The sequence below is a fragment of the Dermochelys coriacea genome, chromosome 2, assembly GCF_009764565.3.
Source record: "Dermochelys coriacea isolate rDerCor1 chromosome 2, rDerCor1.pri.v4, whole genome shotgun sequence".
NCBI lineage: Eukaryota > Metazoa > Chordata > Testudines > Dermochelyidae > Dermochelys > Dermochelys coriacea.
Window position 1 is genome coordinate 74701035 of NC_050069.1, and position 25050 is coordinate 74726084.

General features: G+C 43.2%; 1 long non-coding RNA gene across 1 annotated transcript; it reads right to left on the reverse strand.

The window, feature by feature from the left end:
* Nucleotides 1-2786: 2786 nt before the first annotated feature.
* LOC122458693 lies at nt 2787-23766 on the reverse strand. The gene is made up of 3 exons (XR_006278853.1): nt 23589-23766; nt 16765-16774; nt 2787-2797 (listed from the first exon to the last, which is right to left on the reverse strand). It is a non-coding gene; the product is annotated as an uncharacterized LOC122458693 (long non-coding RNA).
* Between the last annotated feature and the right edge of the window lie 1284 nt (nt 23767-25050).

Genomic DNA, 25050 nt, shown 5'->3' on the forward strand with positions numbered 1-25050 from the left:
CTATAGCATAATCATGTCTTTGTTATAATCCTTTCTTGTTGCTATGGAATGGTGAATTGCTATTTCTAGGTTTTATTTCAATTTCCCACTATTTTGTCTTAAATCTTAATTTCCAGTATCTCTGAAAACATGACACCAGGAAGTAGCCCAACAGAGGAAAGCTTGGGAAGATATAATCCTTATTTCTCTCAGACATGGCATGGTCTTGTAAAACAAAATATGAGATAAAGGCAATTTAAATGACTCAACACAATGTATAAAGTCTGTATGAGAAACTACGTGAGAGGCTCTAGTTCATGTAATCATTTTTGAGATGGAAAACAAGACAAGTCCTTATCACATACTTGAATTATAAGCTCACCAAATATTGTGTCTCATTTTAGAGCTGCTACTAAAGCTGCAATGCTGAGGTGGAAGCTGTATCTGAAACCTTTTAATACAAGCATTACTAATTCTCTCCACTTAGGAAGAACTTTGAGATTATAGACAAAGTTTGCTGGATATGTATGAATGACTAATAGCATGTAACCAGATCTGCTCAGTAGTTTGGGGACTATGCAACTTGCTTCTGATAAAACAGGCTTGTGATATTCCAGTTTCAAAGCAGAAAGCTAGACTAATGCATCTTAGGCCCTGTGTACATGAGCAAGTTTCTGTGCAGTAAAGCAGCTTTCTGCGCTGTAACTCCCAAGGTGTACCCATTGCCACGCCACTTAGTGCACAGAAATTGCGCAGTTGCGGCTCTGTAAAAAAAACCCACCCCGACGAGAGGCCTACAGCTTTCTGCGATGGGGTACAGCGCCACGGTGCCAGTGTAGACACCCTGGTGTATTACAGCACTGCGATTGGCCTCCAGGAGGTGTCCCAGAATGCCTGTTCTCGCCTCTCTGGTCATCGGTTTGAACTCTACTGCCCTGCCCTCAGGTGACCAACCGTGAGCCCCACCCCGTCAATTCCTTTGGAATTTTGAAAGTCCCCTTCCTGTTTGCTCGGTGATGCATGCAATGGTCTCAGCACATCTTTCCAGTTGGCCATGCCTGCTCCATGCACCAGCTGATCCCCTGCTCAGAGCAATTCCAAGGTGCTGGACCTCATCAGCATTTGGGGAGAGGAGGCTGTCCAGTTCCAGCTGCGCTCCAGCTGTAGGAATTATGATACCTATGGACAGATTTCATGATGCATGACAGAAAGGGGCCATGACCAGGACACACTGCAGTGCAGGGTCAAAGTGAAGGAGCTGTGGAAGGCCTACCACAAGGCGTAGGAGGCAAACCGCTGCTCTGGTGCTGTGCCCATGAGCTGCCGGTTCTACCAAAGAGCTGGACACAATACTCGGCGGCGACCCCACCTCCACTTGAAGACCACTGTGGATACTTCGGTAGCTCGCGTGCCAGTTGAGAGTGGACCGAGCCATAAGGAGGATATCTTGGACAAGGATGTGGAGGGGAAGGGGGATCAAGAGGCAGAGGATGACTCAGAGATCAGAGATGCATGCAGCCAGGAGCTCTTTTCTACCCTGGAGGAGGCTAGCCAGTCACAGCTGTCAGAGGTTGGCAAAGCGCAAACAGGAGAGAAGGCCCCTGATAAGTAGATTTGATTTTGGGAATCACTGAAGAGAGTTGTTGGGGGCAGAAGGGTTGCAAAAAGCAGGCTTGTCTCCCATCGCATGCCTAGCAGTGAACAGGTTGTTGATTGACTCCCTCACTTCACAGGAATCTGCCTCAGAGATCTCCAGGAAACTCTCGTGGAGATACTGGGCAATCCATTGCCACAGGTTCTTTGGCATAGATGCTTTGTTTCTTGCCCCATTAAAGGTAATGTTCCCGCACCACTGTGCCATCATGGCAGCGGGGGATGACAATTGCTGCACAAAGGCAAGCCGCATAGGGGCCAGTCTTGGAAGCCGCAGTCTTGGAAGAGACCCTACCTTGATTCCCTGCTCACCCTCAGCAGCGAGATATCTTCCATAATCATAGAATATCAGGGTTGTAAGGGACCTCAGGAGGTCATCTAGTCCAACCCCCTGCTCAAAGCAGGACCAATCCCCAACTAATAAACAGAGCCTGTGAAAAATGCAGGAACAGGAATGATTATCAGGCCCCAACCCCACTACAGTGCTGGCTCTCCCCAAGAGCCACATGCCCAGTGTACAGCAGAGTCCGGAAAGAGTGATTTACCCTGCCCCTGCAGCTACTCACCATTTTGGGGGTCTTGTGGCTCACTTGTGCTTGCCTGGGGTCAGCCAGTTAGTAACAGGTGTATGAATACTAGTTGTATTTTAAATCACCGAATCAGTGTTCTGTATGTTGCAAACAATACTGCTTCTGTAAATTGTTGTGTTTAAACTTAACAGAGATGACCTTGGGAGTCCAGCCTCCCTCTTTGTTATCAGCAGCTGAATGACAGCACAGAATTAGAAAGCGGACAAGAAGAACTAAGGAGTGCTTTCTGCATGATGTGATGATGCACTCTGCAGCCGAGAAACAGGAATTGAAGGAGTGGCAGAACAGTGAGAAGAGGGACTGAAAGGAGAATGCAGCATGCCAGAATGAAGCCACGGAGGGCTCTGAAATGTTATGGAGCGCCAAGCAGACATGCTCCAGGCGATACTAGCTCTGCAAACTGAGCAGCTCTGCGTCCACCTTCCCCTGCAGCCGCTGTCGCAAAACTCTTTTCCATGCTCCCCCCAGACACCGCCACCACACTCTTATCAACCTCCTGGCTCCAGTCTATACCCACGACATTCCACTCCTTATGCCTTACAGTCCGGCACTGCAGACTCCCACTACCCACTTCACTCAACACCCATTCTTCTGCACTTTGGCACTGCTGAAGTAGAGTATCTGCTGCATTGTACTCCAAAGGAGAAGGTTGGATATGATCCCTGAACATACACAAATCTTTAGCCGTCCCGGGACCCCACCTTCTCCTGGGACCTTCCCTTCCCCCATTCCCGTCACTGCTGATGGGTTTTTTTGTTTGACTCTCTCCTCTGGTTGTTGTTTTTTAATAAAAGAATTGTGTTGGTTTGAAAGCAATCTTTATTCTATTAATTGAAAGCAAACAGAGCCCTGCAAAGCAACAGACAATTATGTTAAATCTTCATATTGCATCATCTGCATCAATCACAATCACCTCCTAGCATTACAAGCACTGCACTCCTGAGCATAGCAACAAATATAAGTGGCTTTCAGCTTCAAATTGCCTCCTCAAGGCACCACTGATCCTCATGGTCTCACGCTGCGCCCCTCTAATAGCCCTGGTCTCTGGCTGTTCAAATTCAGCCTCCATGTGCTAAGTCTATGTGGTCCAGCCCTGAGTGAAGCTTTCACTCTTCCCATCACAAATAGTATGGAGCATACAGCACGCAGCTATAAGAATAGGAATATTGTCATCGGCTAAGTCCAGATTCCCATAGAGGCAGCACCAGCGGGCCTTTAAATGGTCAAAAGCACACTCAATAGTCATTCTGCACTTGCTCAGCCTGTTGTTGAGCTGCTCCTTGCTGCTGTCAAGTTGACCGGTGTATGGCTTCATAATCCACGGCATTAAGGGGCAGACGGGGTCTCCCAGCATCACAATGGGATTTTCGACTTTCCCTATGGCGATCTTCTGGTCTGGGAAGAAAGTCCCTCCTTGCAGCTTCCTGAACAATCCAGTGTTCCAAAAGATGTGTGGGTCATGCACCTTTCTGGACCAGCCTGCATTAATGTCTGTGAACTGCCCACGGTGATCCACAAGCACCTGAAGAACCATTGATAAATATCCCTTGAGATTAATGTACTCGGTGGCTAGGTGGTCTGATGCCAGAATTGAAATGTGTGCCAGTCTATCGCCCCTCTGCAGTTAGGGAAGCCCATTTTTGCAAAGCCATCCTCAATGTCATGCATGTTGCCCATAGTCACAGTCTTTTGGAGCAGAATGTGATTAATGGCCCTGCACACTTCCATCAACACAAGTCCAATGGTCTACTTTCCCACTCCAAACTGTTAGCAACCGATCGGTAGCAGTCTGGAGTAGCCAGCTTCCACAGTGCAATCGCCATGTGCTTGTCCAATGGCAGGGCAGCTCTCATTTTCGCATCCTTATGCCGCAGAGCTGAGGTGAGCTCATCACACAGTCCCATGAATGTGGTTTTCCTCATCCGAAATTTCTGCAGCCACTGCTCGTCATCCCAGACATGCATCATGATGTTATCCCAACACTCAGTGCTTGTTTCCCGAGCCTAAAAGCGGCATTCCTCTGTGGTCAGCACCTCTGTGAATGCCACAAGCAATCTCATGTCATAGCTAGTACACGTGGCAAGATCAATGTCGCACTCCTCTTGCCTTTGTAGTTTAAGGAATAACTCCACTGCCACTTGTTATGTTTTGGTCAGAGTGAGCAGCATATTGGTCAGCAGTTCAAGATCCATTCCTGCAGCCCAAAGAGGCAGAGCACGCAGTACACAAATCGTTGAAAGATGGCGCCAAATGTGGATGGAAGCACAGGGATTGGGAAGCAATGCATCACGGGGGCATTGGGACAGGACCCAGGATGCCCCGTGACCCCCTCTGCCTTCCCAAAACTCTTAGTGGCAGAAGAGCGAGAGATGCTTTTTGGGATAGCTCCCCCAGAGTGCAACTCTTTGAATACCGCTGAAAGTGTGAACATGCTATTGCACAGGCAGCTTACAGTGTGAGCTTACACACAACAGCAGGTTCCCTTCAGCACTCTTTGAGTGGTGCTGTAACTCCCAGTGCTGTAACTCTGCCACTGTAGACATGCCCTTAGTGCCTGATCTTGCAAACAGTTACTGCTGAACTTAGGGACAGATTCTAGCTCACACATCACACCAGCGGAGTGAAGGGGCCAGAACAGCCCCCTAGAATAAGAACAGCATAAGGCTGATTTATGTAATCCTGTATCTCCCGCCCACCCTTACCCTGCCGCCAGTATAGGGACATAGATGCAAGCATGGCTGGGGGTATGATTGGAAGTGGAAGCAAGAGCAATCAGAATACTCTTCCTTCCAGCCATTCGGGACTGTAGAGCAGCCCATAGACAGTCATGCAAGGCTGCTGTAAAGCTACGGTATCTCCTGGAGCTTAAAGCCTCATTTTGGGTATGTAATACACGTAGAGCTAGCTTTAATTTAGTCAATTTGTGTACCAGAGCAGGGAAGCTGCAGCAGCATGGGCTTCTGTGCAAGCTAGCTGCCTGAGTAATCGCCCAGGTTTCTGGCTGGGCTTGTAGAGCCTGCTCTGAAACCTGTGATGCCATAGCTTCGCTGCTCTCATACCTGAGCTAGCTACATTCAAGTGGATATGCAGGGACTGAAGCATAGATACATCCTTTGTCTCCTTTGTTTTCCTGAAAGGTTCAGTGCAGAATCTTGGCCGTAGTATTTATACTGTAAGAAGTCTGCTTGACTTCAATCAGACTAACAGTAGCAAGAACGATGCTTGGCAGTAAGCGTTTGCAGGATCAGGCCATTAGTCACCTTCTTCGATCCAGTTAAGACAGTTCAAATGAACATTATTAACGGCATGCTCCAGTCAATTCTCTTTGAAGGCTAGTTGTATACTGCTGTGGGGGTTGCCATGTCCACCTTTTCAAGCAGTAAAAAGCAACTATTTTCCTAAAGTTAACTGCCATGGTTGTTTTAATAGAATTAAAAACAATTATACAAAATGCAAATCTCACATATCCCTGCATTCTGAACTCCAGATCAGATATGCCTGAACTCATGCTGACTTTTGAATGCCAAGACTCAGACTATTGAGCAAGCAAAAACAGAGAAGCCAAAATAAATCTAGCTATTCCACAGGCACAATGTGAGGAGCCGCGCTAGCATTTTTGGTATTGTGTAATTAAGGGCATAACTAGCATTACAGTGGGAATTAGCATACAGATTGTGACAGAAACTAATCTGCTTGGCTTTGAAATGTTTCCTTAAAAAGAAATATTTTGGTTCCAGTGTTTGTGCAAGAGGTAGAAAGCCTGCTGTCCTTGACACAGGAAGTAGATAACACCTGTCAGTAGAATTCAAACCACCTGCTCAGGCTTCCTTGGGGAATAAGGCCTGCAGCTGGCCACACACTCACCAGTTTATGGACTGCACATTCTTTGCTTTCTTCTTCTTTTTTTTTAATTTAAACTCAGACAACTGCTTGGTCCTCAGCAAGGAAGACACCGAAAATTAGGCTAGCATCCAAAAGACACTGGTGGAGGGTTTCTGAAAGATGGGGAAACTGTTTCCTTCAATTTCTGATATTGCAAAACACAGTTGCATTTTTGTGATTAGTGATCAATATGCAGTACTTGCTCCTAAAATAAAATCAGAAAGACTTAAGGACACAATGCACAAACATGAACACGAGAACACAGTTTGTTCTCAAAAAGGTAAAAAAATATAAAAAAATCAGGGGGGTTTTAATCCAGAAACTTTGACATCAACTGTATGCATAAGAGATTAAGTGAAATGCCAAAAGTAACAGTTTCAATTGGATTCATTATTCCACGATGAGGTTGTTGTGTTATTTTTGGTATAGCCCTAAATTAGCTGAACCACCACACCAACCTTATAAGCATTTGCTTTAGGATTTTTTCTATTTAAAAAAAAAAATCACAATACATTCTGAAGAGGGGCTTACAGAAATGATTGGGTTATACAGCAGAATGTTTCCCTTTGCATGCACTTTTTATGGATAACAGAGAACTATGTAAGTGACCTCCCTAGCACTCCCTCCTCCAGCCCCCCACTTTGGATTTCTGTGAAGCATGAACTGTTCTTTTAATGATCTGGAACCGGAGGTTGGAGAGGTAGAGGGGAAGAAAATGGGAGAGAGGAAAAATAATTTCACACTTAATATCTGATAGGGTGGGCCAGTTCAGTAAAATAGAATATGATTTTTTTTCTTTCCTGGGTAGAATACATTTGTCCGGTGTTCCTTACACATCATCCCAAACCGAATGTTTCCTTTCTTAATGTATGCTGGAAAAAGATGGCTAACCGTGGAAAAAGCTGAGTCAGACAAATAAAAAGAGAAGTTCCCAGCATGAAATTGCTCAACAAAAATGGTATATATCATAGCAAAAATTAAAAAGAACTCTTCATCTCTGTACTTGAATGCTTTGTCTAAATGAGTGCCACATGTCAGGGCTGCTCATGGAGAAAGACAATTTTTTCCTTCTGAATCTCACATATGGTACACACTCCAACTCCGATGGAGGAACAAATGCAGAAACAATGCAATCAGCTTCATTGTTTGGGTCTGCTCTATAGATGCAATCCTTACCAGAGCTCCCCCTCACGTCAGCACTGCAAGCGCTTTTCCTCTCTAGCACCCCCATGTCCTGGTTCCACGATTGTCTGCTGCCTCTGCAGTCTAGCCTTCTGGCCAGGTCAGCTCTTAGCCCAGTTCCCTTTCAGGCTAACAGGAAACAAATTATATGTCACCTCAAAATAGCCACCTGGGTTGTTAAGGTCCATAATATAAACACTAGTCCTGCATAGAAAGCCAAGATCAATGTTGCCAAAGTTAAGCCCCTGACTGGGCCAGGTTCCTTGTGTTAGGGCAGTGACAGCCTTCCTTCTCTGTCCTAACTTCACTCAGAACTGGCATGTAGTAGAAGCAGCCAGCCTTTTATCTGACCTGCTGGGCCCTGATTGGCTTCCACCTGCTCTTGGCCCTTCTAAAGGTGCTAGAAGAAAAACTCTTGTTGATTCTGCCTGCAGCTGATCGTAGGAGGCCTCTGTAGGCATCCCCTGGAGGTCTGAATTACTGCTCTTCCCTTCCACCAGGCTCCCTTCTTAGGGCAGGGTATAGAAAGACAGTGTGTGGCTTGCGGCAGCGGGCAGCAAATGCTTGGTATTCCCAGACACAATAAGTGCTACCTATTTACTGGCCAAGGGTGGCTTGTACAAAGTGCAACAAATATCCAACTCACAGGCACCAGAGCTGGTATCTATCACCTGGAGGAGATTATCGGAGATACGGCAGCATGCATGAAGGATCTGTCACTAAAGGCCTGATCTAATTTCTCTTGAAGTCAATGGATATCTTTCCATGTACTTTAATGGAATATAGATTAGAAACTAAATGACGGCACTCAAGAGGAAAACCATTTAAAACTTGAGTACTCTGCAATATATCAAAGGTCTCCAGCCCAATTCTGCAGCCCCAGGACTTCAGTGGGAGTTTCGATTGCACAATGATGGGACAATCAGGTTCCAAGCTTCCTTCCTGAACACATAAAAACACTTATTTAAAATACATGACAGAGAGAATTTTCTGTTGTGTACGAGTATTCAAGAAGCACTGACATGCATGTTATCTGAACACCCATGAATGAAATAATTTCAGTGTATAGCTCTCTAAGACAAAATCCAGGGCAATATTTTAAGAGGAGACAAAAGCAAACAGTATCGGTCACAACAGAATATCATATTTAGTTCTTGTAATAAATTCCTTGTCCTAGTCTTTTACCTAGTCTTTAAAGAATAGTCTGGTGAATGCTTGGCTGTCTGTACATGGAGATTAAACAACTTGTGTTTTAAAGGAGTTTAATGAAGTCCAGAACAAATTAACCAGAAGTAGCACAACAAAAAGCCTATTAATGCTGCTACACTGGGGACCTCTTAAAGGCTTATAGCTTTGGTGTATTCCAAGTTTCTTCTTGCACAGTATCTGGAACAGGATGTGGGTTGAGAAGGTTTCTCAGTGTGTCTGGTTCTCAGTACAGTAGTTAATTTCAATGAAAAAAAATCCCTAAAGTTATCAAATGGTCATTGTTCCCCGGTTTGATTTCCTAAAGGATTTTATTTCTTTATGAGGTGTATGATTTCAGGGCATAAAATGACACATACTGGGTTTTGTTTTATCTATCTCTCCAGAGTCAGTTAATAATTGTAATTGTTTTAAAAACAGACCTCACAGATAGGAAATGTTTTTATCCCATTGCACCTAGCTCTTCCCTCTTGGACCACCCCAAATAATTCCTCCTACCATGTTTTTGAGGTTTTCACATACTTCATTACCAGGACCTACACAGAGTGGATAAATCAAGGGTGAACTTACCTCTCCGTTTCCTTCCTTGCCTTGGCAGTGAGACTTCAACTGACTTACATTACTTTCATGTAGAACTTGAGGAGTCACTGCAAAGGGTTTGATCTAAAATGTGTTTCTAGTTCAGGAGGGATGAGAGTGGAGTAACCCAACAATACTAATTCTAATTCATTATTAAAACTTAACAATACATAAGGGGACTTGGAAAAATAGACTATTTTTCCAAGTCCCCTTAGGCTATCTGCTATGTAGTTTCAAAAATTCAACAAAATCTCAGGTAGAGGTATTTTTAAATAAAAATAGCTCAATGTACACATATTCACATGTTAAGGTATCTAGTTAGCAGCTTAGTTTGGGTTTCAGATAACAAGGAGGATACTTTTAAACTTAATTAAATTTAAAAAGAAGAAAAACATCCTCCACATTTCATTAATCATTCCAAATAGAAATAAATCATATAAACCAAGCATATGCCAAAAAATTCAGTTCATATTCAATTACTACCATATTGTTAATTTACTAAGTCTCAACAAAAAGGAGCACCATGCCCAATCAATCTAATTGGGCCAATGTTAGTTAACTATGATGTTTAAATTTAGTTATCTAAATCAATATTTGGACAAATAAATTAGTGGCCTAATTTTCTAAGGTGCTGAGCAAATGGAGCTCCAGCTGATTTCAGGGACTTAGATTGATTTCAAGGAATAAAGGCCCAGATCCTCAGAAACATTTATGCTCTCAGCTTCCCATTTCAAACAGTATTACATCAGCATGCACTAGGAAACTTTTAGTGCACACCAGCAGGGTCCACACAGGACAATGCTGGTGACTGCTAGAATTTACACCCCATTGGTGTCCCTTAACACCCCATGTAGAAAAGCACTTAGGTGCCAAACATGAATATAGGTGTCTGATTTTAGGCACTGAGATTCATCATTTGTTGCCATATGTGTTCTACAAGTTCTTAAAAAAGAACAACAATGAATATAGGTCCCTTCTGTTGGGATATGTAACAGGGTTCACTCATCACTCTGGCGCCTCCTGCTCATTGTTTTGGGAATTAGCTCTGCAGAGTAGTGTGCCCTCTTCAGGTGGTGCCTCGCCACCATCACTCCTGCTCTAGAAGCCACATCTCTCCAAGGATCGCAGCATCCACTTCAGTGACACAGCCCTCCAGCCGTGCCACACACTGTGCTCCCCCCTTCCGGGGGACCTGCAGTCCACTGTTCAGTCACTTCCCTTAGTGGATACTGCAGCAAACTGTCTGGCCACTTTCTCAAGGCCCCAGCATCCTTTTGCCCTTGCCTCAGGGCCTCAGCCTGCAAACAGCAGGAGCCAGCCAGAAGCATCTCTCTCTCCCCCGGTTCCTGCTAGCAGCACTGCTCTGTCCAGGGTGCTGGCAGCTCTCTCTCTCAGCCCTCCAGAGACACAGTGCTTCCTCCCTGGGCTCCCAGCAGAGAACTGCCTTCCTCGTCCCTGCTTCTTCCTTTTTATATGGGCCTGCTTGGCCCTGATTGGCTGCTCCCTTCAGTCCTTCTCCGATTGGCTGCCTCCTGCACAGCCTCCTTAGGGCTCTATTAACCCCTTAGAGCCCAGTGTGGAGCAGGCACCCTATCACAGGATATCACCACAAACACCGAACAGCATGATCCAGCCAATATTAGGTTAAGCAAATCAATAGTAGACAGAAAGAACTATACTCAATTTATTTTCTCCAGTAAAGAGATATCTTCACCATTGTTTGAATGAGTAATGTCACACTGATTTCTTGCCCATCAAGAACAATATATATCTGCTTTCTTTCAACCTTTATTTTTTCTGCAGGAGAACATAAGAATATAAGAATGGCCATACTGGGTCAGACCAAAGGTCCAACTAGCCCAGTATCCTGTCTTCCGACAGTGGCCAATGCCAGGTGCTACAGAGGGAATGAACAGAACAGGTAATCATCAAGTGATCCATCTCATTGCCCATTCCCAGCTTGTGGAAAACAGAGGCTAGGCACACTATCCCTGCCCATCTTGGCTAATAGCCATTGATGGACCTATTCTCCATGAACTAATCTAGTTCTTTTTTGAACCCTGTTATAGTCTTGGCCTTCAAAACATCCTCTGGCAAAGCGTTCCACAGGTTGACTGTGCATTGTGTAAAGAGGAGGATCCTCTGAGCCCTTGTGGAGCTCTAAGAAGCCTTCCATCTTTTGGCAACCTTTGTCAAACAGAAGAGGTCTGTACCAAGCTCCAATCAGACCCCATCATTGCTGCTCTTTGAGTCAGTCAGAAGAATCACTAAAGGTCCATGATGGGCACTGATGCCTTCTCCTGTCAGGGCTGAATGTACAACCTACATAGTTTTCCAATGGCCTGCTTGCCTGGAAATGAGGAACTGAGGTCAGTGAGGTTCCAAACTCACATCTCCTGCATGGCATCATGCTATGCCGCTTCCAGGACACATCTGGCTATGAACACCTACAATTGTCTTAGTTACTAATAATTCTCATCATATTTCTAGAGTCCTTCTTGTCTTTATGGCCAAATGTTTATCAAAATATATCATCTAACAAACAATATGTTCCTGGAAATTGTTCTTCATATGGCATTAAGGGCCCTATTCTGCCAGATTTACTTACTTCTATTCAGTACCATTGAAAAGAACTAGACTACTTGCAGAATGAAGGTAAAGAATTAAGGGTAGGATTTTCAAAAGCACACAGCATTGGCCCAACTCTGCTCCCATTTAAGACAATAGCAATTGAGCTCCATGGGAGGAGAGTTAGACCAATGCTGAGCAATTTTCTTTCAAGTGTGTATTAGCAGCCCCTGTAGAATTAAGCTGACATTTCCAATGGCTATCATGGAATCTGTCTGCTTTGGCCAACCTCTGATATCTCCTCCTGTGGCTGATCTTGCCAATCATCCAGTGCTGCCTTATCATTTAATCTTGAGGGGTGAAATTCATCCCTGGTCCTGCACAGGGCTCTGCGCACTACCTAAGTCCTATTGATACCTGATATTAAGGGGGACCATCTGCACTGAGATCAATTTTCCCCAGTAGGAAGTCAAACAAAGGAAGGGGAAACAGAGGAAATCTGGGGTTTCCCAGAAACTATGGAAACTTTTTACTTCATGTATGTCTTTTACCGAAAAGAAGTTCTCAAAGGAAAATAATTGTCTCTTTGCCTAACACTTTCCGAAATGGAACAAAACTTTTAAATCCTCTAAAAGGTTTTTGGTGCTAAAAAGCCTTGGTATGCTACAAGGTTTTAAATTATAGATTCTTTCTTCTTCCATCCCTAGACACTAGCCAAATATAATAATGAAGGGAACATAATGCCAGTTTAGCAGGTTTGGAAATAATGTTGTTGTGTTTCTTAATACAGAGCACTTTCCCATGTACTCTTCTGTCCCTCTCTGGAATGGTGATGTGGCAATGTCTGGCTGGCAAGGTGCAGTCGGTGACAACAGTGAATTAAGGAGTAAATGACTCTGCCTATCTCTACTGAGTTCCTATTGTACTATTGGAAATACAGAGTTAAGCTCCTGGGTGACTAATCGTAAAGTGTCACAAATGAAATGTTATTTTACTTTGATATATTCTCTCTTCCCACCACTATTGTAACTCTACAACCACCAGATCAAGGTATAATTAATAACTTGTCAAGTTCTGTAGGGAGGAGACTGTGTCTGTACATCTTCATACTATAGGCTAAAACAAGACAGCCCCCAAAGCTGTGTGTTATGCCTCTACAATCGCTAATGAAGCTGCAAATAAGATAAAATAGCCTATACCTTATCAAATTAGTTCCGAGCTGCTGAAGTTATTTGTTAACATTAGCTACACTTTAGTTATTGTTATGGAAGAACAAGAGGAAAGTCGGTCCATAATGTAGTTTGCTTTTCCTTTGACATCAGCTTCATCATATGTGTACACGAAGGACTTGAATAGCTTTTCTGGTGGGGGGGGAAACCTTATTTCTATTTTTTTTCTCAAATAATAGTTACAACTCCCTCAACTAAACCTACAAGAAACTGCCAGAGCACCCTCCTAATTTATGGATTATGAAAGTGATGCGTAATGGACACTGTGTCTACTGCTAAATTTATGGGACCAGATTCTCAGGTAGTATAAATCTCCATTACTTCATTGAAATCAATGGAGTTACCCTAACTTATACCAGCTGAGACTCTTAAGAAGGAAGAATTACCCAGCAGTTAGAACCTAGGCCTGGGAGCTGGAAGACTCCATTCAACCCCCAGCTCAATTCTCAGCTCCATCATAGACAAGTCACTTGGGTTTTCTGTGCCTTAGCTCCCCATCTGTAAAATAACAGTATTTCTCTGCCTTTCAGAGGTGTTGCAAGGACAAACACATTAGACTTTGTGAGGTATTCAGATTCCATGGCAATGAGGACCACAAGTACTTATGATAGATAGAATTTTGTATCTCTCTCTGACAGAGGCGGATTACCTTTTTGTGGGGCCCTGGCCCAGAGCAAGCGGATCCTCTCCCCACCCCTTCCACCTGCAGCACCCACCCCCGGCGCTCCTGCTGGGGAGCAGAAGAAGCCCCCGGCGCCCCAAACCCACTTCCTTGCAGAAGCGCCAGGTAGTTGGAGCAGGTCGGGGCGTGGGGGCGCCCATTTTTCCAGGGCCTCCCAGTTGGCCGGGGCCCTTGGGTATGGGCTCCATTGACCCAGTAGCTAATCCTCCACTGCTCTCTGATTGCAGGGGTTCTGTCTACAGGATTTTTGTTTGTTTGCTTGCATGCTTCTTTGGGCCTGGTTTATGGCTTTTTCGTAATTACACATGTGATTTAAGACTTTTATTTTATTAGCTTAAGCAAGCAGGAAAACAAATGTAAATTGAAAAACCAAGGTGGTGCAGGGTTTACCCTTTGTTGAAATGATAGGCACACTGAATAGATTAAATTAAAACTTTTCTAGCTCAATCACAGAGTTTTTCATTTTGTCAAATCAGTTTTCCCCCAGCCAAATATAAGCATATATACAGATAAATACAAATAAAAGAAAAACACAGAAGAGAAAGAAAAAGAAAAACATGAATAAGAGCCTCTCCTTATACTCAGGTGATGAGGAGGTGAGGATTGTTGTCAGCTTCAGGCTGAAAGATAACTACTTTCTCAAATAGATGGAGTAACCCTTGTCCCTCTGGAAAGTTGGCTTGGGAGTTGAAGGCCAATTCTTCCTGATTCTCAGATGGGATGGAGTTCCCCTCTTTTCAGGAACCTACAGGAAATGGCAGCAGACATGGTGGCAAAACAAATCCAGGACCATCTAGGGTATATTGTTAAATCTAAGAAACACCATGGCCTGAGTTTCTCTAGACTTCACACCCATTACATGGAGCACAAAATAAAGATAAGCAAAGAAAAGGACAGACAAAGAGCAAAGGAGAATGAAAGCAAAGACCTGGTCCCCTACTCTGGGTTATTCTCAAATGTATACATTATTAATTGATGGGAAACTATTTAGGCTGTTGTGATAGCTTTTTTTATTATTAATTCATTTATTAATTTATTTATTATGATTATATTGCAGAAGTGTCTAGAAGCTCCCATCAGGACTCCATTGTGCTACAAAGCTGCAAAAACACATAATAGACAAGTGAAGTCAATGAAGTGTGCCAGTTTCCACCAAAAGAGTTTATAGCCAACTAAAACATTATCCTTCTCTTTTAGTGACTCTTAGATGTTCACCTTGGCTCCAGTCCATTTATGCCAGGTTAAAAGACCAGAGTGGTGTAGAGGGAAACAAAGAGGACCCATGGAATTATGGACAAGTCAGTCTAACTTCAATTCCTGGAAAGATACTGGAACAAATTATTAAACAATCAATTTCTAAACACCTTGAGGATAATAGGGTTACAAGGAATAGCCAGCATGGATTTATCAAGAACATATCATGCCAAACCAACCTCATTTCCTTCTTTGACAGGATTGCTGGCTTACTGGATGCGGGAAGTGGTAGATGTGATATATCTTGATTTTTAGTAAGGCTTTTGACACAGTCCCACATGACATTTTCATAAGCAAACTAGGAAATGTGGTGTAGATGAAATTACTCTAAGGGGGATGCATAACTAGTTGGAAGGCCATCCTCAAAGGGTATGCTGTCAAACTAGGGGGATGTATCTAGTGGAATCCGGCAAGAGTCAGTCATAGGTCTGGAACTATTCAGTATTTTTATTAATAATTTAGATAATGGAGTGGAGAGTATGGTTATAAAATTTGTGGATGATACCAAGTTGCAAGGTGTTGCAAGCATTTTGGTGGGCAGGATAAGAATTCAAAATTTGACAAATTGGAGAATTGTTCTGAAATCAAGATGAAATTCAATGAAGACAAGTGCAAAGTACTACATTTAGGAAGGAAAAATCAAATGCACAACTACAAAATGTGGAATACCTGGCTAGGCAGAAGTACTGGTGAAAAGGATCTGGAGATTATAGTGGATCACAAACTGAATGTGAGTCAACAATGTGGTGCAGCTGCAAAAAATGCTAATATCATTCTAGAATGTATTAACAGGAGTACCATATGTAAGACATAGGCCACTGCTTGGCACTGGTGAGGCCTCAGCTGAAGTACTGTGGCCAATTCTGGCTGCTACACTTTAGGAAAGATGTGGACAAAGTGGAGAGAGTCCAGAGGAGAGCAACAAAAATAATAGAAGGTTTAGAATACCTGACCTATAAGGAACCGTTAAAAAAAATGGCATGTTCAGTCTTGAGAAAAGGAGGACTTTAGTCAATTGCTCTCCATGTCCACCAAAGGCAGGGCAAAAAGTAGTGGGCTTAATCTGAAAGAAGCAAGATTTAGGTTAGATATTAGGAAAAACTTTCTAGCTATAAGGGTAGTTAGGCTCTGGAACAGGCTTCCAAGGGAAGTTGTGGAATCCCTGTCATTGGAGGATTTTAAAAACAGGTTGGACAAACACTAGTCAGGGATAGTCTAGGTTTACTTGGCCCTGCCTCAGCACAGAGGGGATGGACTTGATGACATCTTGAGGGCCCTTCCAGCCCTACATTTCTATTGAGTCTACAGTTCTAAAATTCCTGAGAGGTTTTTCCCAGTGCAAGAACTGAGGGAGACATAACCCCTAGTGTCAGGGGTGTGCCAGAGTTGGGTTGGGGGATGGAGGGGTATATTGGAGTAGCACTGCTGCACACAATGCTATGCAATTTCTGGGCAGCACAGCATGCCATAGGCATCTAGGGACAAACTTCTATAACTTAGACACACACCTCAAGGCTGTCTACATTATGCTGGGGTCTATGGAGCAGGACAGGATTGGGAGGGCACAACGGTGGCTGAAACTCACTATAACTCCAGATCCACCCTCAGACTGTGAGTTCTGTGCTGAGGCTCCTATAGGTGCCATCCATAGATTCATAGATACTAAGGTCAGAAGGGACCATTCTGATCATCTAGTCCAACCTCCTGCACAGCGCAGGCCTCAGAATCTCACCCACCCACTCCTACGAAAAACCTCACCTATGTCTGAGCTATTGAAGTCCTCAAATCGTGGTTTAAAGACTTCAAAGAGCAGAGAATCCTCCATCAAGTGACCCACGCCCCATGCTACAGAGGAAGGCGAAAAACCTCCAGGGCCTCTCCAATCTGCCCTGGAGGAAAATTCCTTCAGGACCCCAAATATGGCGATCAGTTAAACCCTGAGCATATGGGCAAGATTCACCAGCCAGATACTACAGAAAATCCTTTCCTGGGTAACTCAGATCCCATCCGTCTAATATCCCATCTCAGGGGATTAGGCCTATTTACCCTGAATATTTAAAGATCAATTAATTAAAAATCACAAAATCACATTATCCCATCATACCATCTGCTCCATAAACTCATCGAGTAGAATCTTAAAGCCAGATAGATCTTTTGCCCCCACTGCTTCCCTTGGAAGGCTATTCCAAAACTTCACTCCTCTGATGGTTAGAAACCTTCGTCTAATTTCAAGTCTAAGCCTTAGTTTTTCAATGGCCATATTTACTTAAAAATAACTTTGAGCAGAAGTACTACACAATCTTGAACAGTCTGGGACTGTTTTAATACAGATTCATTTTTAATACAAAAGAACCCAAGAAGCTTGAGTAGCACATACCAGCTCCTTAGCCGCCCTGGAACCTGCATGGGCCATAATAATAAGCAAAAACTTTCTGTGCAAACCCCGCAACCGGCAGCCGCAGCTACGCCAGGGGAGGCTTAGCCTGCTCTGGCCTATTATACCCACTGCCTATGCTCTCCTTTATGTTACAACCATCCTTTACATTACAAAACATTCAATAATAACAGAAGGCCACATTCTCCTCTGGGGTAAATAGGCAAAACTTGCAGAACTCAGTGGAGCTTCATCCATTCACGCCAGATGAGATTTTGGCTCAGAGTATGTAGTTTTTAAGCCATGTGCAGGCTTGAAAGTTCTGTTTAATAATAAGGCTACCTACACTCATGCACAGTACTCCTATTGATGCCAATGTGAATTCTACACATAGATCTAGGGTAGTGTATATGTTATACACACCCATCCATATATCCTATGTTTGTAGAAACATGTTTATTGTAATTTAAAATAAATAAATGCAATGGACCAAATCCCCAGCTTGTGTAAATCAGTGTAATTCCAATGACTTCTCTACCAGTGTAACAGTTCTGCACAGAATCAGGTAATCTCTGACTCTAAAAATACTGCACAAATGTTATTATGCAATGAAGTTTGAATAAAATGGGGCAAACTTTCACAATATGTCATTTTTTTCTGTTTATATAATCTATAACAACCATTATTATAGAATATTCGAAAGACTTACAAAATCAAGTAAATAACTTAGAATTCATGTTCTCAAGAAATAATTTATCAAACATGGGGTGGAGGAAGGAGATCTGTTTTGCCATTGACAATTCACACATTTCCAAAATATGCTTAACTTAACATGAACCAGAAGATAGTGACCACATATGCCTATAGTCACGTTCTTATATTTCTCTGGAGAGGGTTTTTACATGTTCAGTAAATGTTTCCCAGACAAGATTGAGTTCACATTATAAGTCTTGTCTTCTCAATGCTGCTTCATTCATTTTGTGACTTTCCTTGTCAGTTATTAGCTCTCTGGAAACTGCAGAAAATCAATTCACTGCTGCAGTTTTTCCCACTATTTCTGCCAATTGCTGATTTTTTTCTATGCCTATTGCTATGGAATTGTTTTCCCCCAGTATTAAGTTTAATTGTGCAATGGGATCCAGAACCTAGTACTCAGTGACCTAGCACTTTTTTGTCATTCTCTGGACACTATAAAACATCAAGAGGATTTCAAGGCATGGTTTAAAACAAATAAGCATCAAAAAGTACAAATGCTTGTTCAAACTTTTCTAAACCCCATTTGGGCTCCAGTTGCATGAGATCAGGTTTTCCTCTGATATCTCCAATAGTTCCTGCTCGTGGGTTGGCCACAAATAGTACATGAATGGTATTTTGTTGCAGTGCTACAGCTTTTACTCTTGGTCAAAAACAGTCACTGTTGAGGTGGAAACTAAAAAAATGTCAATTAAATAAAAACAAATGTTCAAACACATTTTGGGGCAAAGATTTGGATCAGTGGTTATTTTAGCTGAGCCAGTTCATGCATCCCTATTTGCAAAGGGAGAGAAAGAGTAGTTGAAGTTCCTGAACTGTTACAGGTAGAAGAAACCAATAAAAGCAATAAAAAGCTTTATAGTAGAGGCATGAAACATAAGTTATTGGATTGATGGATGGCTCAGGTGACTGGTACTGCCCTCCAGTCTTTTCCCCAAGACTGCTGAGTTCAAGCCCAATTCAGGTTAGTATTGACTGAAAGGTGAAACCTGTACTGTATAATTGCTATGTGGTGGCCTATGTAGAATAGCTTTGGCATTCTCAGCCTGGTTTCCAGTGGACAAATAACCACACCACAAAAACCAACTGGCACAAAGAAAAAAACCTTGTTATCAATTCTCCCCAAGCAGGACTGGTTGGGCACAGAAACTGAAACAACCCTATCAGTCTCTGGAGACAATCCATCCAGGATGGGGCTGGGCAACACTGGCTGGGCAGTGTGAAGAAGTTGCTTCCTGTGCCATATCTGATCAGTATATAGCTGGGACTAACCTAGGCCTTCAGCCACTAGCCTGAAGTAAGGCAGTGCAGAAGTGCACCACCACAAGTGGAGCCCCTGGAGGCATTCTTTCTCAGGCAGGCTCAGTAGCTCCTGAATAATAAGGGGACCTCTGAGGTGCAATCCCTCCCTGGGTTCTCATGGGAAAATGCAATTTTACACAGCTCCTTCCTCTCCCCTTCATTCCCTCCATAAACACACATGCACTCATGCCTATGGCTAAATATCACAGTTTTGGCCCCAGGTGAGAATACAATTATAGCTGAGGCATTCTTAGAAAGCTAGATTGCTAAAATTTGCTTCAGCAGCTGCCTAGGAAGTGTAGTTAATTCAGATTCAAGTCACCATATTAGGCCGCTGTTGTGCCCTGCTATTGACTGAAGCACGGTAACAACATGAAGAGGAAGGGTAGTAAAATGACACACTAGAGGTGAATCTCCAAGTCTCCTTTGGGCGTGATGAGGGTAATCAGTGTTCCCTGAAAGTATGGGAAATAATTTAAACTGGGATTGGAATGACACACTTTAAAATCCATTTCAAAGACTCCATGGTGAGATTGATTACAAGTTCTGAAAATCAGGGTTGAGGAATCAAAATATACCAGAGGTGAAACAAATGAATTTCAAAGGTAGGTTTCTCTGAAATAATACTGGCATCATGTCATGGGCAGGTACACTATGGCAGATTAAGGATATAAATACGTAGCTAATAATTTGGTACAGGTTTATGGGCCATCTGTGCTCTCTTTAGAGCATACAGTATGGAGCCTCTACAGATGGAATGGCGGTATAAAGAGAAGGAACATTGATATACTGCTGAGAAGAGGAACAGAGCTGTGAGAGAAAATGTATAATACTGAAGTACAGGGAGGTCTGAAAATAAACAAGCAGAAAGGAAAAAAACATCTAATATAAACACAAGAGGAAGTGGAGGCTGTGGGGTACAATTCAAAGAGCTCTCTCTGTTTAAAAGAAATCAGGGAAAATGGAAAGGAGAACAATTGGTTCCTAAGTGAGATAGGAAACTTTGAAGGGCCTACAGCATATGACACAGAATCAGAAAGACAGTGAAAGAAGTGAGTTAGCAACTTTAGCAATTTAGCAAACTACTGTAGCAGTAAGTGAGAGATTTAAACTACCTGAGCATAAACTGCAATACATCAGATAGCAGGAATAAATCCAAGACTATCTTCTGAAAATCTTTGCTACTGGCATCAGCAACTGCTTTGCAAATGAAGGAATAGGCAAAGCAATGGGCAAAACAGATAACATAGCCACAGCCATACTCACCCTAAATAGTACATTACTATGTGCCACATTTTGCCACCTTTACTCATGGAGAGTAGTGCCTGATTCCTCAACTAGTCCCATTTAAATCCTTGCGGAGTAAGGAGTACATCACATGAGTAATTGTGGCAGAATCCAGTGCTATGTTAGTATCCCATTGAACTAAATTTGACAACTCATGTAGTTTTACTCAGCATAAAGGTGGCAGAAGTGGGGCCTACATAAAAAAGATAAGACCCGTCATCTGAGTAGACAAGGTACACTGTGTGAGTAAGGTATCATTATAGAATAAATTTTTATTCCAGATCTTGTATCTATTCAGTTTATTGGATATTCTCGGAACCCCAGAGAGATTAGGATATGAAAAGAATAGCATGATGGAAGACGAGTTGGAAGAAAAGTAGTCTTGGTCCTTATCCAAGCAATGTGGAAGTAATTGAAACTTACCAAGAAAATTCCCGTAATAGTTTTGGGTGATACACAATAGCAGAAGACAGTGCCATAGTATCCCATTTATTGGGGTCCTGGGGTTACAACTCTTTCAGAGTGGAGGATGTTTCTTCTCTTTTAGACTTTTACTGAGTGTTTAATTGATTCTGGGTGTCTGAAACCAGCATTATAGTGATATCAAACTATTTTAAAACATTTTTTTCATTTCATCCCCACTTTCAGCAACTGTGGGACAGATCCTAGGGAGTGGCTGCTTTGCACTGTACTGCCAGGAGATTTTGTCCAAACCGCCATCTTAAAGAGGATTACCCCAGTTAGGGTGACCAGACTGTCCTGATTTTTAGCTCTTTGTCCCACGTCCCAACGGGATGCTTCGGCAACTCCACTCCGGCTGCTTTTCTTGGGTTTTTTTTTGCTTCCCCCATGTGTCCTAATATTTCGTCCGTTTCATCTGGTCACCCTAACCCCAGTGATGGTGAATTGGCTCCTATGTAATTCCCTTCCTTTGTGCCAGAGTAGAGGGCATGACCAGGAGAAAGGAGGCATGGACTAAGCTTCACTGTGTGCTGCCATCTTGGCCTTTTGGGGACTCTAGTAGCATGCATAAGTTAGGGCAGCCTTGGAGAAAGGGATCGACTCAGCACAAAATGGGCTCAGACCTGAAAGAGCTCAAAGGTGAGTTTTATGCCCTCTTTGCTCCTCTTTCCCTTGAATAGTATCACGTGCAGTTAAGCCAAGCCCAGGATCTGACCTTCAATGCTAATTTATTCGCTTTCCTATTCACGTCTTCTTTTCCTCTCTATTCAGTGAGAAATGGCTTTACCAAGATTTATGGTGACTATATGGTGCCAAATCCTTACAGTGATCCAGTTAGTTTGCTGCAGCACCCTGAGCTCTCTACAACAGAACACACACAAAAAGCATGTTATTTCAAAATCTATACTCACAACATTTGAAATGAAAAAAACTAAGTGAGAAAGTCTAGTAAAAGTGAAAAGGGACGGGCTAGCGAGTTAAAAATACTGTATTGAGCCAACAGTTGCTGTGTGAAATATCTGCGGATAGGCCTGAAGCAGATATAAAGGGGGATTTGAGCTTCATACCCACCACAGCAAATATCCCAGTCATGTAGGCCCTACTGCCTAAGGCAGATAGCGCATGGAGTTCAAATTCCTGTGAGAATGAGGCTCAAGGAGGAGGAATCACTTTGTGTGTTTCAAACTAGGGTTTTTCTGAGTAAAACTGATAATCAGAAACAGTATGGAACCATGTTTATGCCTGATCAAATTCATCAGCCCAGGATACACTGATTCACCCTTAATATGCCTGCTGTACTATTGTATTAAACAATATATGATGTGCATACAGCAGGTGTACATCCCACAGTGCTATGTTTCTTCACTGTGATGTATAGTATATCTATCCTCTTATGGAACATCTATTTAGCATAATGCAGCTGTACCATGGACTTACTGAAATATCACTCATATGTTAGCACAGAAATAGCTGTTACATAACTGTTCTGATGATATGACCAGAACATAAAGTTCTGAGCATAAGGGTTAATTAACGCATTACTTAAGCAACTGTAAAGAGCAGGGGAGAGAGCAGGGAATCAATCTTGCATTCCAATCCATCCAACTGTGTCTTAAATCTGAAATCACCCATATCACTCACAGTAACACAAAAGGACCTGTTTTTAAAATGCATGATTTCTGGCTGCATGGTAGCACCTACAGGTGAAGTTAAACTGCAATTAGAAACTTAAACTCTTCCCACATTTCAGGGTCCATATATCTCACATACAATTGTCAGTATTGAAGTTAGGATCAGTGAAAAGCAAAGTCTGCTCTTCCCAGCTCTACAAATAATTTCAGATCAGCTGAATCTGACACAAAGCATCCCTTAGCAAGAGAAATGAACATGTAACAAAATGGTAACTCAGGTATTAGTTTTACAAACCAGAAATTAATTCCATTTATCGTTCCATAAGAGTCCAAAGAGTGCATTCTCTAGACTCATAAAATAATAGAAAGGCACCCCTCAGAAGATAAAAGTATGTTAATAACTCAGGAACCAAACAGTGAAATGCAAGCACTGATCAAATCTCTCTAAGTAAACTTGCTTTCCCTGAACTCTTCAAAAATTGTCTTTACCAAATGATCATTGCACTTACATTGGGTTAGATCATGGGTGATCCTGGGAAGGTTCATAAGGGTGAGAACAAATAGTCTTTCCATCCCACTTTTTCACAGGAGCCAGGCACAATTGCAGTCCCAACACTCCCTAAATGCAGAGACCAGCTCTCTGTTAGGGTTTGTCTACACTGCAAAAAAAGATGTGTTCTTAACTCGGGTTAGCTAACACCCTCAGCCACCTTGGCTTAAAAAAAAAGCAGTGAAGACAAAGCAACTGAGCTTCTAACTTTGGTGGCTTCCCAATTAGACCAGGAGACATTACAGTAGAGGAGTGGGTCAAGTCTTTGAAGGTGGCTCTGCGTGTGCTAAGAGTACCTGAAGAAGATCATGTGGACTTCATAGAGGAGCACCTCAAGGGCCAGGCCAAGGCCACAGTAAACTTCATGGCAGTGGTAGACAAAAAAGTGTTTGAACTCCTCCTAGAAGTGTATGGAGACAAGGTACCTATTGGAACCCGACTAAAGGAGTTCTTTGAGCGAAAGCAGGGGCCCGGTGAAACTATCTGGGCATATGCGTATGACCTCCAGGAGAGAATGAGCAAAGTGGAGCTGCGAGACCCTCAACAAGTTCCAGGCCCAGATACGGTTCTGAAAGAGCAGTTAGTGCTGGGGCTCCAGGATGATTCCCTCTGCCTCAAAATGAAAAGGAGGTTTAAGGAAGAGCCGAGTAAGAAGTTCCATGAACTCATGCAGGCTGCCATTACGTGGTCAGAAGAAGAGGAAGTTCCTGTGACAGAGACAGCCAAGCCTAACCCCCATACACGAAGTGGGGCCTAGTGAATGCAGCTGCTGGGGAAAAGGCCCCACCCCAAACACAGTTAACACTGGAAAGTTTAAGTGAGACTGTCCAAAAACTGGCGGTCCAACAGGAGGAGATGATAAAAGTGATGACTGAGTTAAGGAAAGAAAAAAATCCCTTTAGTATGTCAAAGTATCCAAGGGCACCGGGATCCCAAAGAGCCCCACTAAAGGATGAGCTGGGAAGGTACGTCTGTTACACTTGCGACAGGCCAGGGCACACTAGCCAGGAATGTCCACTGAGAAGGAGAACAGAGTCCCAGGCACTGAAAACCAATGAGGCACCAGGAGCGAGTGGCCCATCTGCAGTAGAAGGCCAAGCAGTGGCAGAAGGATTCCTAGGCCTCTCCTTGGTGGAAAATCACTCTGCACACAGTGTTGAAAGGAATGTGGGCAATGCCAGCATATCTAGTGACTTCTGTAAGCGAGCATTTGGAAACTGTCTAACTGCTGAAGTATGTATAGCAGGGGTGAAGACCAGATGTTTGTTAGATACTGGCTCAGAAGTCACCACCGTTACTGAGTCGCATTTTCAAAAATATTTGAAAGACAAGGAGCTGACCATGCACAGCACACAGTTTGTACGTCTAACAGCAGTTAATGGACTGGCAATCCCAGTGGTGGGATGCCTCGAAGCAGACATAGACTGCATGGGCCAGACACTGCCAGGGAAATGCATCTTCATCCTGAAAGACAAAGACTCTGACGGGAGCCGTATGGGAGAAGGAGTCCCAGGGATTCTAGGGATGAACATCATTAGTGAGCTGAAGGAGCTACCATTGCCAGAAGAAGGAACCAGGAGGATGAACCATCATGGGCAGTCTAAGAAGAATGCTGTGCTGAGTAGAGTACTGGTTCGAGCACAGAGACAAAACCATTCACTGGGCCCTGCGGGACAGATTGGAAATGTTAAAGTGGGCAGAAAACAGAAGACTGTTATTCCTCCTCAGAAAGGAAAGATCCCTGACAAACACTGCTGTGTATCGGAAAATACCAATAGATATTGAGCTCTTGTAGAGCTTAAATCTGGGATAAACCTACCTAATGGACTTCAGTCAGCCAATGTACTGACTTGTGCCATCAAAGGAAGAGTACCAGTGAGTCTTCTA